The sequence below is a fragment of the Malaclemys terrapin genome, chromosome 22, assembly GCF_027887155.1.
Source record: "Malaclemys terrapin pileata isolate rMalTer1 chromosome 22, rMalTer1.hap1, whole genome shotgun sequence".
NCBI lineage: Eukaryota > Metazoa > Chordata > Testudines > Emydidae > Malaclemys > Malaclemys terrapin.
In genome coordinates, this window is record NC_071526.1 from 9,094,042 (window position 1) to 9,101,562 (window position 7,521).

The following is a 7,521-nucleotide window of genomic DNA, read 5'->3' on the forward strand; positions in this document are numbered from 1 at the left end:
GCTGTTCACGGAGGTAATGGCACAATGTGGAGAGGACAACAAATAAGGATTATGGGGTAGTAGCAGAGAGGAGGAGGGGAACCAGGATTGGAATAAAAAGGGGAGCTGCAAGTCAGAGTCCTGGGTTCCCGTCGCCACATAGCCCTTCCCTATAGCTTCCCCTGCTATCCTATGTCCCATTCATATTGAGTTGTATGGTTTTTTGATGTATCCACTCGAGACTGGGTGGGGATCACCCCATTCCTGGTCCTTTATATCTGTCTTAGACATGGCTTATCATCCCTACATTAGGGCACAGATTTGGGTAAGCAACACACAAGGCCAAACAACTGGCAGCGTTATTAATGGAGCTACGCCGGAGATGAACTTGGTCCATCATTTCATCGAACAATCCATCGGAAAGCGCAGTCCCAAATTCTGCTCTCAGCAACTCTGGCGCAGCCCCTATTGATTTCCACCCCCGTTGATTTGAATAACAATCACCAAATTTCTGCAAAAGAAAGAGCCCCAGACAACAGTGCCGAGAACAATCTGCCTCGGCGTCAAGAGCCACACATGGGAAAGTCCAGACAACAGAAGTAGCTGCGCAAACAGGTCTGTATTTGCCTGGCAACAGCCTCCTCCTGCTCCAATCCAGAACGCCTGCCAGTTAGGTGAAAATGTCTTTGCACCTTGGCTGAGTGGTACTTCCAAGCACAGCCAATGGATAGGCAGCTCAAGAAGGGGACGGCAGAGCGTGGTTGGCTGAGACTGCAGGCCGCTCAGCCAGTCCCTGCAAGGAGCACAACAAAGGGAAAAGAGGAAGCCTGCAGTTGCAGCTTATACAGTCAAACTGATTTTTTCCCTCTGGCTGATAAAGCCCCACACGCAACTAGTGTTATTTTTAGCAGCGTTTTGCAATTGCAGCTTTACTGCAAAACTCCGGCTTGACAGTGTTCTGTGCCTTTTAACCAGCTTTTTGTGCAAAGAGACCCCAGTTTGCCCTCCATTCCCTTCAGACCTGTGCACGCTGCAGCTGAAATCATTGTAGCAAGGTTTAGCATCCTTGACCACTTGAGTCAGGGAGGCCGGATTCTTCTCTCTCTTGTAAATCCATCCGGTCCAACTCCTCCCATGTTACTCTAGGGTTTAAAACTCTGGAGAGGCCAAACAGTGGGGCCTTTTTAACTTGCTTTTTTTAATTGCATGTGACTTGAGATGAAGACAAGTCCAAGACCCAGACCCAAATCCTCCTGAACTCTGGGGAAGGCTGGGCCTGTCCCTATAATGGTTCCAAACCAGAACCAGGCCTTCAGATCTCTCATCTTGGACTTATCTCTGAGTTCTTGGCAAAATTTGATTCGATCCTGGAATTCAAAGGCAAACTCCACAGTGCAGCCCCCATTTCTCCAGGCAGCAATGCACCCAGCAGAGGCAAATCATCGATCCGTGAGCAAATTACACATGCAGAAACTGTTTCTCCCCTGCTTCACATCCTGCCTTGTAATTTACTCCTGGACAGAGAGGGTGTAAAGTTCACCACTCATTCACACCAATGGTGCTGTTGCACACTCACTTTTCACAGGTTGAATGGCAATATGAGGTGGCAAGGCAGGAAATCAGCTTCCCTCATACCAGGGTAGGTCAGGAGTCAGCAGGGTGATGTTGGCGCAAGGGAGATCAGAACCATCTCAACACACTATGCTCTACAGATCCTGTACCCCGGTAGCTCTCCTGTACTGTTTCCTAACCAGCCCCTGCTAAGCCTGGACAGCATCGGTGGGTGAGAGGAGAGGGTACCACCAGCTCTAAAACAGTTCTTTCCCCTTGAAGCCTGACCACCGGCTCACAGCGATTCACCCCCTCCACCACGCTACAAGGCTGTATGTATGTGCAGCAAACGCAAAGGGATGGAGCAGCTTCTCCCAGGTTCATTAACCCCAGCGCGGGGTCAGAGAGGAGGAGCCTTGCATGGCTTGTGTGACCAGCTCGGCTGTTTGTCAGGAGCCCAGGAGTGACAGATGCCTTGAGCAGCAGCTGGGCTTTGGGGGACGCTGAGGCAATTAGCACCGGGACTGAGCGCTAGGGACTCTTGTATACCCGGTGACTTGGACAAAGCCCCGAGCAGCAGCAGGTCGGGATGCAGCCTGCTCCCCGAGCTGCTTCTCCTTTTAGCCTGGTTAATGAGAGCATGCATCTCCATTATTATCCCAGCACTCCCTCCTGGGCCCCAGAAGCTGTTACCAAGGGGGGAAAAGGGCTGGTCTCCCCTTTGATTGGCTGGCTCTCAAAGCCCTCTCTCTCCCCCAAGCAGCCCACTAACACGCTTGTCTGCGACCGTGTCCCTGTGACACATCATCTCCCCTAGCAAACAGAGCACACCCCCTAACCCTCTCCTCCCAATACACCCACCCTCAGTAACTTCCCAGCCCAGCTACCAACAAGCCCAAGAGAGAGGATGTTGGAAAAAGGCAAATATAGTGCCCATATTTTAAAAAGGGAAGAAAGAGAACCCGGGGATCTACAGGACCGGTCAGCCTCACTTCAGTCCCTGGCAAAATCATGGAGCAGGTCCTCAAGGAATCCATTTTGAAGCACTTGGAGGAGAGGAAGGTGATCAGGAACAGTCAACATGGATTCACCAAGGGCAAGTCATGCCTGACCAACCTGATTGCCTTCTATGATGAGATAACTGGCTCTGTGGATATGGGGAAAGCAGTAGATGTGATATATCTTGACTTTAGCAAAGCTTGTGATACGGTCTCCCACAGTATTCTTGGCAGCAAGTTAAAGAAGTATACATTGGATGAATGGACTATAAGGTGGATAGAAAGCTGGCTAGATGGTCGGGCTCAACTGGTAGTGATCAACGGCTCGATGTCTAGTTGGCAGCTGGTATCAAGTGGAGTGCCTCAGGGATCGGTTTGTTCAACATATTTATTAATGATCTGGGTGATGGGATGGATTGCACCCTCAGAAAGTTCGCAGATGACACTAAACTCGGGGGAGAGGTAGATATGCTGGAGGGTAGAGATAGGGTCCAGAGTGACCTAGACAAATTGGAGGATTGGGCCAAAAGAAATCTGATGAGGTTCAACAAGGACAAGTGCAGAGTCCTGCACTTAGGAAGGAAGAATCCCATGCACTGCTACAGGCTGGGGATTGACTAGCTAAGTGGCAGTTCTGCAGAAAAGGACCTGGGGATTACAGTGGACGAGAAGCTGGATATGAGTCAACAGTGTGCCCTTGTTGCCAAGAAGGTCAACAGCACATTGGGCTGTATTAGTAGTAGCATTGCCAGCAGATCGAGGGAAGTGATTATTCCCCTCTATTCGGCACTGGTGAGGCCACACCTGGAGTACTGTGTCCAGTTTTGGTCCCCCCACTACAGAAGGGATGTGGACAAATTGGAGAGAGTCCAGCGGAGGGCAATGAAAATGATTAGGGGGCTGGGGCACATGACTTACGGGGAGAGGCTGAGGGAATTGGGGTTATTTAGTCTGCAGAAGAGAAGAGTGAGGGGGGATTTGATAACAGCCTTCAACTACCTGAAGGGGGGTTCCAAAAAGGATGGAGCTTGGCTGTTCTCAGTGGTGGCAGATGACAGAACAAGAAGCAAGGGTCTCAAGTTGCAGTGGGGGAGATCTAACTTGGATATTTGGAAACACTATTTCACTAGGAGGGTGGTGAAGTGCTGGAATGGGTTACCTAGGGAGGTGGTGGAATCTCCATCCTTACAGGTTTTTAAGGCCCAGCTTGACAAAGGCCTGGCTGGGATGATTTAGTTAGTGTTGGTCCTGCTTTGAGCAGGGGATTAGACTAGATGACCTCCTGAGGTCTCTTCTAACCCTACTCTTCCATGATCCTACGTGTGGTCTAGTGACTAGAGGACAGGACTCTTGGGTTCCATTCCTGACTCTGCTACTGAATTGCTGTATGGCCTTGCACAAGTCACTTGCCTTTCTGTGACTAGCTTCCCCATCTATGAAATGGGGTGGTAACCCTTTGCCGCACAGAGCAGGGTGGGCTGTGAAGCCTCATTCATGAATGCTTGCAAAGCACAGAGCCTCTGGTGGAGGGTGCTATAGGAGGGCAGCATGTTGTCATGATGTGCTCTTTCCTCAGGCAGGGTCCCAAAGCACACAAATCACATGCTAGTAAAGCTATGCTAGCCAACAGCAACATGAGGGGATGTTCTGGCACGTCGGAAACCCCTCTCCTCCTATGGAAAGAGAGCCAGGATCATTAACATCCTCACAGAGCAGACAAGACATTGCATTTTGACAATTCACTGCAAATACCCATCCACCCACATCTGCCATACAAGCATGATCAGGCTGATTTGACCCACTTGAGATTTGAACCTCTGGCTCCAAGGAGTCTGGGTATTTCAAGCCTGAGGCTTAGGCTGCTAAGCCACCCCACCCCTCGCAGTACACTAAGTGCAGAGGTGGAAGGAGATAGGCCAATTGCTGCTGGCTTTAACCTGTGCCTGGAAACGCACAGACCTGCATGCCACCTGAAGATCAAGAGGAGATATGTTGCCATGCCTACCTGCAAATGCAAGGGCTGCTGTTATCCAAGGCCACAAACCATGGATTTGCTCTAATTTAACCAGTCGGCCTTGAGCCTAACTCTGCTCTCACTTACGCCGGTGTAAACCAGGAGTAACTCCACTGAAATCAATGGAGTTAGCCCAGTGTAAACAGAACGGAAGGATCCGAATCAGGATCTTGGTCTCCCTTTACTCTGTGCTCCCTCTGTGGGCCTGAAGCCTGCCTGCTCTCCTCCCCGTGTTTCTCACACACCTCCAACGTTTCATACGCTGATCACCTGGGTTCGAGAGCCTTCTCCTCTGCAACTGCAGCTGCCTAGAACACTGCATCTTGTTTGAAAAGGTTTCTTTCCTTCCCATCGCTCAGGCATCTCTGTGGCCCCTATAATATTGATCTCTGGCTCCTTGTCTATTCCTACCCCCTTCTTTATCCATCTCTTATTGGCTTTAGGACCCAGTACACAGGCAAGTCCCAGAAGCTGCTTCCAATCTGCATGTGCACTCTTAGCTGCAGCCCTCCAGCTGATCATAACCCTCCCACTGTTACCTTCTACTGTCCCTGCTTGTTTATTGCAGCCACCTGTTAGACTGTAAGCAGTTTGGGGGCAGGGACCATTTTTGTTATGTGTGCGTACAGCACCTAGCGCACTGGGGCTGGGGCCTCCAGGTACTACCACCATACAAATTATAATTCAGCATCATCACCTCCTGCACGGGCTCCTCCTGACCACTGGGGAGGTGCAGTGCTGTCCAGCTCCTTCTCTTGGGAAGGGGCATGCAGATGGAGAAATGACAAGCTGGCCCTGCCCAGTCCGACTCCCTGCCCCCACGCCAGTAGCAAATTCAGCAGGAGAAGCAGGGCAGATCCCGCAGGTTCATTCCATCCCAAGCCACCACCTGATACAGGGCTGCAGCCTGCAGGCTTGGCTGAGGAATCGCACAGCGCGTGCAGGAGAGCAGGCCTTGGTTTGTGGGCGGCCAGGCAAGATTGCCTGCAAATGCTTTCCAGAAGATGATGACACAGGTTCTTGTTTCATTCCCCCACTAGGGCTTCTGTTGAGACAGGCACAAAAATCCAGCCAGGAGGCAGAAGAGGCAGCCTGAGATCCCTACAAGAGGCCTCTCAACCTCCCTGCTTTGGTTGATTGACTCAGGCTGCTGTGGCCGACAGCCATTTTACCTCCTATCAGTGGGTCAAAGCGTGGTGGTGCCTCGCACTCAGAACCGGACTCAGCGATGCGCTGTGTCCTGCTCTGCTTGGCAGACAGCCTGGGACCAGCCTCTGCACCTGCCTTTCAGAGCACCCCTGTGCGGTTCCGTCCCACCCTGAGACCATGTCTCACTACATAGCTCAACATTGACCATCGCTTGGTGTCTGACAGAGAGAGAGAGAGGTTTGTATGGATACACTGAAGGATCCAACAGACTCTTGCCAGCTCTGTCATTGGCTCTCCTGTGCTCCCAGTTGCTGAGGGAGTCCAGGCACGGAGTGTAGACATGTGGGAAGTGTAATACAATAGGAGTAATAATTAACGACCGTTTGCTAAGCCACCCTTTCAGGGGAAGAGAATTTTTGATGTGTGGTATGTTTTGCACTGCTTTATGGAGCCCGGGGGTCATTAGCTAACAGGCCACCAGGGTGGCTATTCCCTGAGCATCAGGTATGGGCCATCTAGATTCGCTGGAACCACGGGTTCAAACAATGCCACCGGGGTCGACTCAGCCTTTCATCTGGTAAAGGCTGATAAGTGGAGTCATGCAGAGTTCACTGCGCGAGTGGGATTTTCCAGGTGCTGCCTTTAAACCCAAGTCCCACCTAGGGTGACCAGATGTCCTGATTTTATAGGGACAGTCCCGATATTTGGGGCTTTTTCTTATATAGGCGCCATTTACCCCCCACCCCTGCCCCAATTTTTAACACTTGCTGTCTGGTCACCCTAGTCCCACCTCCCACCCATCTGGACAATATAGATCCTGTGAGGTTTCTGATCAGAGCAGGGAGGTTTCCTCAGGGAGTTTTGGCCAGAATTTTACCCTGCCATTTTTCTGTGCTCTGGCTGTGGCTTTTCACCCCAGAGCTGGCTGCACTTCCATGGTGGGTGAAGGGATTCTTGGCTGCAGAGGGACAGAGTGGGCCCAGCTCTCTCATCAAGGTGGCGAGGGGAGGACATAAGTGTTCTCACTGCGGGTGCAGTGCCCAGGCAGGCAAATATCACATGGGGAGGATGGTCTGTGCTGCAGCTCCGATGTGCCTGGGGACACAGGGGACTAGTGGTTGATTTCAGGGGATTGGCTCAGTTACCGGCTCAGGCTATGCCTTACTGAGTGACAGTGTGAAATAATCACGGCTGTCAAGCGATTAAAAAATTAACAGGAGGACTTGTGGCACCTTAGAGACTAACAAATTTATTAGAGCATAAGCTTTCGTGGGCTACAGCCCACTTCTTCGGATGCATAAGTGGGCTGCAGTCCACGAAAGCTTATGCTCTAATAAATTTGTTAGTCTCTAAGGTGCCACAAGTCCTCCTGTTCTTTTTGTGGATACAGACTAACACGGCTGCTACTCTGAAACCTAAAAAAATTAATCGCACTGTTAAACAACAATTGAATATCGTTTATTTTAAATATTTTTGGATGTTTACTACATTTGCAAATATATTAATTTCAGTTACAACACAGAATACGAAGTGTACAGTGCTCACTTTATATTTTGATTACAAATAGTTGCACTGTAAAAAAAACAAAAAAAATTGTTTTTCAATTCACTTCATACAAGTACTGTAGTGCGATCTCTTTATCATGAAAGTTGAACTTACAAATGTAGAATTATGTACAAAAAAACCTGCATTCAAAAATAAAACAATGTAAAACTTTAGAGCCTACAAGTCCACTCAGTCCTACTTCTTGGTCAGCCAATCAGACAAACAAGATTGGTTACAATTTGCAGGAGATAATGCTTCCTGCTTCTTGTTTAGAATGTCACTTGA